This window comes from Zootoca vivipara, chromosome 12, assembly GCF_963506605.1.
Source record: "Zootoca vivipara chromosome 12, rZooViv1.1, whole genome shotgun sequence".
Taxonomy (NCBI): domain Eukaryota; kingdom Metazoa; phylum Chordata; class Lepidosauria; order Squamata; family Lacertidae; genus Zootoca; species Zootoca vivipara.
In genome coordinates, this window is record NC_083287.1 from 9,435,149 (window position 1) to 9,447,513 (window position 12,365).

Genomic DNA, 12,365 nt, shown 5'->3' on the forward strand with positions numbered 1-12,365 from the left:
AATTTTCTTATCTGTTTTATATCTTTTCACCTGAATCGTATCTGCAGATACCCAAGGTTTAGGACTGCCCTGTAATGTACAAACACTAATAGTCTTGTGAGCACACACACGCTTCATATTGCAGAAGAGTGAGTTACTATCACAAATAGGGAGTAAGCCCCATTTAATTAGCTAACACTTTATTTCAAGTAAGCACCCATCACACTTCCAAACTTGACTTAGACAGGTAATGCTTATTTATGTCACTTAATCCAGATTTAGTCAACAAGGATTTACTCACACAACTTAAGATGCACATTAGCTCACTGGTCCACAGTACTGAAATGTTAAACATTATGTAGAATAAACAGTTATAATACTTTAGGTACAGAACAAAAACGTTTTTACATGAAACAGACTAGCCTATTTATACAACAGACAGAACTTCTGAAAATACTTCAGATGCATGCATCAGATTTATGAAATGATACTCTAGCAATGTGCACACATGTCATTATGTTGACCCTCCATGCAAATTTACAATTTGCATTTTGTTTAATCCATCAATACCACCAATGGTTTGCCGCTGTTACCTTCTGCGAATACCAGAAGCAATGATTATGAACGACAGAAATTGAATAAACTTCAAAGTCTTGCACAACCATAGCATGATAGCACAATAGTGCATGATAGTGCAATTAAGACATATAGAATTGCCTTTATTAACAAAATTATTTAACATGCTATTCCAGAAAATATTTGTTAGCAAAATTTGGGGGAAATAAACAGTGTTAATATATGTTTGTACAAAATAAAATAACCCAGATGGAGCAACAACTTTCCATTACAACTTCAAAATATCTTTCATTTAAGTTATCCCACACACTTTCCCCAACCACTGAAAATATTTGTTAAATATATACTGCCTTAATACTGCCTAGCATATTAACATAAATGGAATTGGGAATGATGATTCACCACAACCCGCAGACCGCTTTTACCTTTGCAATCTTTTTCTTTTTTCCCCCCAGTAGCCATAGCCAATCATTGCTCTCCTCTTCCATTATGCTTCTTTATAGCAGACTGAGATGCTTCTTCATTAAGTAGTGTTACAAATAGAACACACCCGAACTCCCAAGTGGAGCATGCTCTAACGACGCTAGTGCTACAGTTCTCAAGGTAACCAGGCTCAGTTGGAAACTGAGAGCAAAGTCAATGTAAGATTAGTTACGTATTTGCAAGCCTTAATTGCACATTGCAGCTTGCCTCAATCCATGATGAACTCTCTTCAGAAGAACAGTATTCAGTTAATTTTTTAAGCAATGCAGATAAAAAAAGCAAAAAAAACAAACACAAAACACAAATTTTACCATTCTTATACTTAAAGCAACATATAATTTTAAACTCTTTTTTTTAAAAAATGTACAGCACATCAGACAAGCCAATCCAGTTAGTCATAAAACAATATAAGTCTCTTCTCTTGTTGCCTTACACAATATGGACAGTTGTAACACTGATGGATTTAAACACAGCAGCAGAAAATGAGAAAGCGTGCAGTTCAGAAAAATGCTTCTGGCTCACAGAGGTCTGGACGAAATGGTACTTTTCACAAAGAAGAAGAAGAAGAAGAAGAAGAAGAAGAAGAAGAAGAAGAAGAAGAAGAAGAAGAAGAAGAAGAAGTTGTTGTTCTCAACATAAACCTGGTTGTACAACAGAATAGTGAAATGAACCCATGCTTTGTTTATCCCCAAGAAAACAAAGCATCTGGAGGATACAAATGTTCAGATAAAAGTGCAACATAATAGCAATGAAGTAACTGCAAGCAATGAACACTGCAGAGTTCAGACAGCTCACTTTTAATTTCAGATACAGTACTTAAATGAGATACAGAAGCTGCAAAGCTGTTTCTTCCATGGCATCATATGGATGCTAACCCAAATGTAGGCTACTACTTTCTACCAAATCAAAACACAGCAGCTAAGCCTTAGGAATACCTGAAAACAATACAAGATGCTTTACTGTCTTTCTGACAATTTTAAGAAAGTTTTATGCTTTATCTCCCCCCCCCCTTCTTTTACACACTATCTGGAAACCACTGCTGCTAAGTAAATACTGTATTCAGATAATCATAATGGCAAAAGACAGCTGAAATTACCATGCTTCTCCAACTCCATTGTCCTATCATCTGGGATCTAATCTCTGGCGTGAGGGTGGGATATCTTGAACTGTCATTTTGAGAATGCTCCCATGTTGCCAACGCGTTCTGAATCTTATCAGGCAAGCAATGCTTTCAACAGATTTCAAGCCACCTACCCAAACCTGTACCATTTCCCCATCACTAGCAATTCTGCCAGCCCCTTCCAACCTTACTCCTAAATTATCCGCCATCTGTTATTTACTGCGCAAGTGGAAAGGGAGAAATGAAGCAGCACGTTAATAACAACATGCGAGACGCGTGTCTGTGTGGCATGTATATTTGGCAGAGAGGATCGTGGCTCAGTGGGGAAACTTTCTCAGCGCCTGCCTGTATTTATTTTCCCTAGGAAACCCAGCCCACCTTTTAAAAAAACAACAAAACACAACAGATACAAGGTTGATGTTGACACCCCACCACCCACAAGCCCACTGAGTGGAAAAGGCATCTTCCGGAACCTCGTGTAGACCTGGGCAGAAGAACTCCCTGCGAGCAAATGCTCAGCCCAACCACCATTCGCTACCACCTCAGATCCCTCCGAAAGCAAGCACACAAGCCACGCATCAGCCCCTGACTCGCTCCACACAACCATCTGGCCGCGCTAGACCCACCCTGCCTGCTGCTTCCCTGCGCTGATCGATCGCAGACGCGCGAGAGGCTTCGGCGACGGGACAAGCAAGACAAGAGGCGGATGCGAAGGCAACGAAAACACGCGCACACGCCCACGCGTAGGCGGGTGGGGAGGGGGGTTAGCGGGGAGGGGAAGGTCGCTTCGCGTTTACCTGCAATGGACACGACACCGGCTGCGGGGAGCTCCGGCTTCTTGGCGGAGTTTGGGGCTGCTCGGGCTCTGCAGAGCAGGGCGCTGCTACAGCGCAACGCCTGCTTTCCTGGAAGGCATGGTCTACTCCTCCTCCTCCTCCTCCTCCTCCTCCTTCCTCTTCCTCCTCCTCTTCCTCGCTCTCTCGCCTCTCTCTCACTCACTTCCCCGGCTGCATGGCTCCTCCACGCCCCGCGCCCCTTCCGCCTCCCCTCGGAACTTCGCCTTTATTGTCTCGGCCGCTGGGCTCCCTCACGCCCCGCCGCGCAGCCCGCCTTCTCCCGCTCTGCCCCCGTTCCCCTTCCCCTCAGACTGAGCCGCCCGCCTTCCCTTTCCTTCCCCTCACGAATCCTGCCCTTCTGCCGCTGCCGCCGCCTCCGGTCGGTTTCCTCCTCACGCCGTGTCGGCCGCCTCTATTTCTGCCCGTCTCCCACCCCTCCCCTCGCGCGCTGCTGCCTCAGCCTGTGGCCCAACCCTTCGGCGGCTGGCGGGCTCTGCGTCCTCCTCCGCCCTGCTGCTGCTGCTGCCGCCGCCCCGTCGTCCCCTCCGTTCAACTAGCACTGGCTGCTGCTGCTGCTGCCTCCCCTTCTTCTTCTTCTTCCCCCTCAGCCTCGCCTCTCCCCGCCCACGCGGCCCACCGGAGACAACGTGCCAGGCGCTCGCCCTCCTCGCCGGCTCGGCTCTTAGCGCCTCTCGCGCAGCTCCCGCTCATTCTGCTCGCACAGCCCCGCCGGCGGCGGCAGCGGCAACAGCAGCGGGAGAGCTGCTGACTCTGCCGCCGCCTTTATCACGGGGCGGCAGCGGCTGCCTGCTGGCCTCTCCCCTCCTGCTCCCTAACTCCACGAGCAGAGGCGCGCTTACGGCACGGCGGGCTCCTGGCTGCCTCATAAATGTGTGTGGGGTGTGTGTGTGTGTGTGTGTGGTTTTTTTTTTTGCCGGCACGTTGTGTCATCCATTCGCCATGCGCCCCCCGTCCCCCCCAGCGCTCGCTCCCGCCCATCCTCAGCCTGTAGCTGTGAGACACAAAAGCACACGAACAACGCTAATAAGGGGAAGCTTCATTAATCTCTGGCAATTTTTTTTCCATCCCCCAAATATGCCCCCAACAATTCAAATCTAGAGTTGTTGTTATGTATTGCGGTTTTTTAAAAAACGACCACAACACCACTACAGGGTTTTGCTTTACCTCAGCAGTTAAGTTTTAAGCAGGGTTGTGGGGGAGATGCTGTATGAAGTCCGCCCCCCCCCCGAAAAAAAAGATTCATTTGGGGAATAATTTACATTTCTCTGTGTGCCCTGTTTTAAAACGGATGCTCTTTATTTTGGCAGCCCTTGCATAGCAGCCCACAGATCCAAGCACTAGAGTCCCACAGGGCTGCTGATGGCTTGGGGAGGGCGGCGAAAACCACCTGGCCACCCTAGAGATGCAAGATGTGGGTGGTTGCACATGTTTGCATGAATCTCTCTGTGTGTGAAGGGCTGAGCCCTTAACAACACAGATAGAAGGCAGAGAATCTGAGCAGGATGGAATGAGCATGCCTTGTTTTGAAATATTCCAAATCCACAGATCCTGAAGAGGCAACAAATAGGGCAGTTCCTCGGTGTTCCCTTATTTCTGAAGTTTTCGACTGGCAGTCTCATCGTCAGTCCTTCCATCCCTCCATTGTCTCAGTACCTGGCTTCAGTCCTGTTTCTTTTAAGCATGTTGCTGTGGCGCAAACCTGACACACGATATGAAAATGTGATAATTGGCGCTCATCTTGCTGATGCACCACTTATTTGCCCAGCTGAATAAATCCAGAGCTCTCGTTCTTTGCCCAGCCAAGGAAGGGCATTCACCTCTTTTTTTGCTAGGTGGATATTAATATGTAACAAAATTATAGCTTTTGCAGACCCAGATCTAATTGCTATAGATCATTTCCAGCAGTCCCAGAGAGCCAGCTGCTGGGAAACGGCATGTTTTAGTGAGTGCCTTGTCACACCAACACACCCCACTAGAATAATCGGAAAGGAGGCAGAAACGTTTAATGCCACTAGCTGCAGTTATTAAACCCATCACATCAATGAGAAAGAGGAAACAGGCATATTGCATACACTAAGGTAAGGAAATGCTTTCACCCTATTCTGCCCAGATGAATCAGAAGGAAATGTATGTTTCTGATAGCTCTTAAGTTTGCTAAAAAATAAATAGGTAAAATGTAAGTGTGTGTATGCGCATGTACACATTTGCATATTACAATTGTGTGTTTTGGGAAGGATCACAGCTTTTCAAAGCTGAGAAAAACTGCAGGAGATCCAGACCCACAAATGAAAATAAAACTACATAAATGCAGTAGGAGGTTGCAATTACATCCTTTATGAAGGTTTTTCTTTTTTCTTTTTCTAAATCCCTGGAATCTCCCTGTGGGATTCTTGGAAGTCAACACCTGTCTTTCAAACAGTCTTGTACAAGAATGACCCCAACAGAGTGTGGATTAGCAAACTATTGGTATACACCTCAAGTGATTGGAGGCTTTCAGCCAACTACACCAAAAGTGACCTATACTAATGTACCTCCTGAGGAGGCTTGTTCCTGTGGGTAAACGGCAGCAAAGAAGTGGCCATAAACAATGTTGTGAGTAGCCCTCCTCAGCCTGCTACCCCCTCCTGTCCCTGAGGCTACAAGCATCACTGTGGGAAAATACATTCACATAATAACATAATTTCCCAGTTTAAGGGTATCATTCTTCACCTGCTACCTACTCCCCCTAGTAGTAGTAATTTTAGACTATGGACTTCATGGCATCACCGGAGAGCCCTTTGGACGATATTTTCACTTCTTTTAAAATGATTGCTTATTTTGTGCACCTTCCTAAGGGATCTGCACTGGCTTCTTCTTCACCACGAGACAATTTAAAGGTTTGGCTACTTGCATGCAAAGCCCTAAATAACTCTGGACCAGGTTATCCAAAACAAGTAGTCTTCTTCCATGTCCAGTAAGGGCATGGCAATTGGCTAATAATGGAACCTGGTTAGTTTTGCCACAGCCTGATTATGCTTGTGATAACATGGAGCTGGCCTTTTTCACTGCTGACACCCTGCTGAAATAAGAGAGGCCACATCAGTATTGGCATTCCACCGGCATTCCATTGAACTTGTGATTTGATGGTTTTAACTGTTTTTCAACAGTTGTAATTCATATGCTTTTTAATTGTTTTATTGTATATTTTAGTTGAGGGTGTGTTGTTACTGTGTAGTTTAATTATGGTTTTATGTTATTGTTGCAAACAACTTAGAAGCCATTTTGGTGTATAAGTGGTATATAAAGTAATAAATGATTATAATAAAAACTTCTGCTGAATGGGATTCTGGACCTCCGCACTCAAACTCTTGCCCTGATAATGCCACTGACATTTCTTTCTCCATACTGGATCTTTTGTGTTCTTATGGGAAGCAGCAGCAGGAAAAGGTGGTTGGGTGTGAGAGAGCAGAACTGAGATGGACTGTGCAGAGGACACCAAACTGGATTGGGGTATCCAATATCTTAGAACAGTGGTTCCCAAACTTCCCCCGCAAGAGACCACTTGAAAATTGCTGTGAGTCTTGGACCATGTAGAGATTTTTTTTGCCAATTGTAGCAATGATTTAAAATGCACTTTTATTGCTCATTTTATTTCTTTTCTATTTTATTGTATTCTATAGAATTAAAATTGCAGTGCAATAGTAAAGCGAGATGAGCACCGCAACCCCAGAGTCGTCCGCGACTGGACCTAATGGTCAGGGGTCCCTTTCCCTTTCCCTTTACCTTTAAAAGGCAACATAATAAATAAAAGAAGCAGTGAATATTTAATGTGGTGGACATGCCATCTCTCATATTCGAACGCAAATCCACATACACACTGTGGACCACCTGAATGAAATTCATGAACTCCTACTGATCTATGGACCACAGTTTGGGAACCCCTGTCTTGGAATATAGGAACAAGGTTCAAGGTGGTTTGGACAGAATGCAGCACTGGGTCAAAAACTAATTGCATGAATTTGAAAGAGATAAATTAAAGATCTGTATTTAGGTAGGAAGAATCAGATGTACAAATACAAGATGAGTTTTGACAGCAGTAGATGTGGAAAAGGATCTAGGGGTTTCAATAGACTACAAGCTAAACATGAGTCAGCACTACAACACAGTAACTCAGGCATCCCCAAACTGCGGCCCTCCAGATGTTTTGGCCTACAACTCCCATGATCCCTAGCTAACAGGACCAGTGGTCAGGGGTGATGGGAATTGTAGGCCAAAACATCTGGAGGGCCGAAGTTTGGGGGTGCCTGCAGTAGCTGAAAGGGCTAATGCAATTCTCGACTGCATCAACAGTGTAGAGGAATAATAGTATCCCTTATAACAAGAAGTAATGGTACTGTACTAATCCATTCTGCTTTGGCCAGATCTTACCTGGAGTAATGTGTCCAGTTCTGGGCACCACAGCTGACAACTTGGAATATGGTGAGATACTTGGATACGAAGTCCTATGAGAAAAGGCAGAAGGAACTGGATGGGGAGGGGGGTGCGCATGGATTATGAAGATCATCTTCAAAGATTTGAAGCGATGTCACTTAGGTCAATGAGCAGATTTGTTTTCTGTTGCTCACGAGGGTAGGATGAATGAATTGGTTCAAAATTATATGTATAGAAAATGTATACTAAACATCTAGATGATCTTCCTGACAGTACAAGGAGCAGTGGAACAGACTGCCAAAGGTGGTGGTGGGTTCTCCTTTGTCAGAAGCCTTTAATCAGAGTCTGGGTGGGCACCTATCAGGGATGCTTCTGTAGTCCAAGAGTCTTTTATTAAGGTCCGCTTCAATTATAACTTCACAGGGCAAATCTAATTGCCATTCACACTTTCAGTGATTGATTGCCCAAACTGATTGCACTCTGTTGCCCTAATTTTTAATTAATCAATAAAAAGCTTACAAACTTATTTTTTATTGCTCTGTCGGATCATAATAAAACATCACCACTAGGAAAATTTGGAGGCAAACTACACATCACACAAAAATGCATTTAATGAATCCAGTACCTACAATTTTTAGCAGAACAGTAGTGAGTGCAAGGAGCTGCATAACTCTTTTTCTGCTGGCTATTTTTATGCTTCAAAGCATACATAAGCACACACACACAAAGCTATTCTAAAGGAGGATGACATGCAAGGCAGAGAAGCCTAACATTAATGAGGGACTGATGTTGTCAAATGCTATGTAGTCAACTTGAAGACCAAAATGCAATTAAAAAAATATAATTAAAATCTTGTCTCATCCATTATTTCACTAGCTAGATTTAGGTAAAAGCACTGTCTTGCAACATCGATAGCACAGCGACATTACAGTGACAATTAATAATTATCTTCTCTAAAGGATTATAAAAAATTACTTTACAATTGTAAGAATTGACCAAAATAATGTATTCAAAGCTCTTTGAACACACACACACACACACACACACACACACATATATATATATATATGTTGTTGTTGTTTAGTCGTTTAGTCGTGTCCGACTCTTCGTGACCCCATATATATATATATATAGTATATGTGGTAATTCCATGAAAACGACAACCTACAGTCTCATTTTTCAGTTTCATATATAGTTAACATGGTCTATATAATTTTAAAGATAATTTCTCAAAGTTTCAAAATGTCACTTTACAGATGAATAAAACAACCCAGGACTCAGCTACATTAGTAAATAAAAAGTGTTTTATATGCGTTAAAATGCTGTGGCACCAGATGGCGCTGTGGAGTTCCATCTTTCGCCAATGTGATGTCCCACTTTCAGGTTTACAATGCATTTTCCTGAAACACTTTTTTGATGTGTTTAGATCCAGCCCCCAAGTGTGCTATGCAAGATGACTCTGATTCTCTCTTAAGTTTCTTCTTCTTCTTCTAAAGTTCAGTTAAAGAGTTCTCTAATAAAATACATAATGGGTTAATGACTGTTTATTGCATAGCTGTCAACTTTCGGATTTGAAAATAAGGGATCAGCAGCAGCCTCACTTGTCCCGGGGACAGTCTACGGCAGGCACCCCCAAATTGCAGCCCTCCAGATGTTTTGGCCTACAACTCCCATGATCCCTAGCTAAGAGGACCAGTCGTCGGGGAAGATGGGAATTGTAGTCCAAAACATCTGGAGGGCCGAAGTTTGGGGATGCCTGGTCTATGGTATATCTAACAATCCAGGATAGCAACATGGGAAACGGCGCTGGAATAAGGGAATTTCCAGCAAAAAAAAAGGGGGGGGAGGCTGACAGCTGTGGCTTGGAATAAGGGAGTTTCCTGCAAAAAAAAGGAGGGTTGACAGCTATGGTTTATTGTATTTGTAGTTTTGCTTTCCTATTTGGTGAAATGACAATAAATTTTGCATTGGAACAAAATCAGATAAGCTTAGGAAAGCAAAACACGAGTGTGTTACATAGGGGGGCGCGCGCGGTATTTTCCCTCCTTCAACAAATGTGATTGTGCTGTAATAAAGTACAGAAGAAGAAACAACCATTGAAGTACTGGTGTCAGTTTGCAACTTTGTTATTGTTGAATTTGAGATTGGGAAATTGAAAATAAAATTTGTTAGCCAGGTGATGCGAGATGGTATTTATCAGTATGGAATCCTCTCTTTTTTAAAAAATAAAATAAAATAGAGACTGCAGTAACATCTGCCATGCCTGCAAATGATAAATGTATGTTGAAAGAACCAAATTCGTGAGGGTGTCGCCATAGCTAGATGTAAGTTCCTGTGGGCATTACAACTTCCCACAAGGATGATGATGATCTGCACCTTGTGAATGCATAGCAAAATGTCACATGAAGAAGGTCTTGTTATGGAGGCATTTATTTGTGGGTGTCTATCAAGGAATATTCACATGCTACATTAGCCACAGGTAATTTGCCAGAAAACATTTTATTCCCCATTTCCAATAAACATTATCATGGATTTGACACTTGCCCATGAAGCATTTGCCACATATTGGGGGCGGGGGGGGGGGGGGGGGAGAATGATTCATACTTCTAGAGAAAACATTTATCCAAGCTACAGATAAATTCTTGAAGTTGAAGTCTGTTACATTAGCCACATCTTTAAAAAACAATAAAAAGAGAGCACTTAAAATACCTGTGTCATACTTTTTGAATAATTTTTGTAGAATTATTTTTGTAGGGAAGATCAACGCAGTTAAGAAACAAATACTTTAATGTTAATTATTAATAATATTAGCTAAATGTTAATGATATTAGCTAAATGTTAATTAAAAATAATATTAGCTAAAACACAAACTATTAGGTAAAAAAGCTTACAAATGTAACATTGCTACCATACAATTACCGTATAATGGCTCAATAGCAGTGCTTTTTTTCCTGGGGGTACCCAGGGGTACGCATACCCCTAAATATTTTGTGAATCTAAGCTTGGCCTCATTGAGGGGCAGTATTTCAATATGAATAGGAAAATGAGAGTACCACTAAACATTTTTTTTTAAGAAAAAAGCATTGCTCAATAGTATTTCACACCAGAGACCAATATGATTACAAGGAACCTCTAACAATAATTGGCTTTAACAATAATAAAAAAATTAATCTAGAGCATTATATTAAACATTACCCTCTTAGTCCTAGGAAACAAAAAGGCTTCTGGTTTGTTTGTTTGCTTAGCAGAACACAAAGCAGTTCAAATAGTGGTCATCACTGTAACTCTGGATAAAATCAGTCTTCAATGAGAACTGATATGAAAGAAAACCAAGTATATTATTTTCTGCCCTGGTCCTAGAGAAGTAACATTCTTGTTTGTTCCTCAAGGTATTATTAACTATTGTTGCAAAAGGGTGTTGAATTCTGCCCAAAGAACTGTAAAGTATTGGAATGAAAACTGTACTTAGGTTTTCTGAAACCATCAATTTATAAGACACCATAAGAATGGGATATTTATGCACTGTGCAAGAAAAGTGTTTGCAGCTAACAGTTCCCTGTGTTATTGTTACTGATACAGATGCTGAAAAACCAGATTTGGGGATTTGGACCCAAATATTTGTCCTTAACTCAGTGATAATCTTAGGTGATACTATTCTGCAGAAGTGTGATGAGGAAAAACTCCTGGTCTGATCTTGTAGTATTACCGCCTTTCCATGACTCAGCTCAGCAACTTGCCAACTTGAAAATGTCATTAAAATGTCATTGCAATTTATGACATGATAAGTATGTGTTTGCTTGCTTGCTTTGTAGCCTTCTCTGGTTGTGATGCTTCCCCACATCAAAGTTTCATAACTTGTCTGAAGCTGGGATATATAAATATGTAACTGGGTGAAACAGACTTAAGATGGCTTGTGAACCTTTCATAAATGTTCCTCAGTGGGTTTGGTTTGTTCCATTGCTGCACAAATGTTAAGGGAACAATCCTTTAAAAACCCTTAAAATTTTCATGTTTATAATTGTATAAGATGTGTTTCTTCTTCTTCTTCTTCTTCTTCTTCTTCTTCTTCTTCTTCTTCTTCTTCTTCTTCTTCTTCTTCTTCTTCTTCTTCGCTGGAAAGTGAGGATCCTGCACAAATCCCCAGGGGATGATGGGACATGGTGATGTGCTCCCACTCTTGGGGAGATTATGTGCTTCCACTTTGGAATGTGGGTCCTCTGAATTTCTTCTCCATGCATAGTCAGGATTTAGGGTGAGAACATGAACCTTCCCAGTGAATATGCTTCTGTGCTTCGTCATACCAAAAGCCACCTTCTTTCTCCAGGGAAACTAGGGCTGCATTATCAAAACTTTATTACCCGGAATTAAGGCCAGTTGAAGTCACTGGGCCTTACTTATGAGTTCAGTACAAATAGTTAAGGTTGTGCTATAAGAGGTGTTAATCAGCAAAATTGGGATGGGGGATACACCTGTGTGCATGGTGAAGGTGATCACCCCAGAATGGAATGGAAGAAAACTTTGGTCAAGAGACTTTGGCTCATGATGGAAATATTCCTGGATGCCTCTCTTGAGAGGCAGAAGCGTTTTTCTTGCTGGCTGACAAGGCCTTAGATGAGTTTAGACAATACACTTGTGTGAAGAAAGTACAAGGTTTGTTTCTCTATGCAGCTAGCAGCACTGGCGACTTTCATGACTCTTCCTGTCTGTCCCTAAAACAACACAAAACTGTTTCTGCACAAGTCTGTCCCATGACCAGATTTTTAGTGGGGTGAGAGAAAAGGACCAATAAAATTTCAGAAACTTTAGAGTGTCAAAGAAGATAAAAAGAGAGACTGTACTCCATGGAAGAGCTCACTTCTTCCATTTCTTTGCTTCATTTTTGTTTTTGGTGAGCTCCGTGTTCTTCCTATAGAGTTTTGTTCATTTGCCTTTTATTTATT

At 42.2% G+C, this 12,365-nt stretch overlaps 1 protein-coding gene across 5 annotated transcripts in view; it reads right to left on the reverse strand.

The window, feature by feature from the left end:
- The window catches only part of ARPP21 (cAMP regulated phosphoprotein 21), a 223,874-nt gene that overhangs the window by 157,033 nt on the left and 54,476 nt on the right, over positions 1–12,365 (reverse strand). Inside the window, exon 1 of one of the 5 annotated variants that reach the window (XM_035129798.2) lies at positions 2,956–3,090. The exons of the other annotated variants lie outside the window; for them this stretch is intronic. The gene's annotated coding sequence lies outside the window, so the exon portion shown is untranslated. Of the gene's footprint in view, positions 1–2,955; positions 3,091–12,365 lie in introns of those variants that run through there. 5 annotated transcript variants of the gene reach the window in all.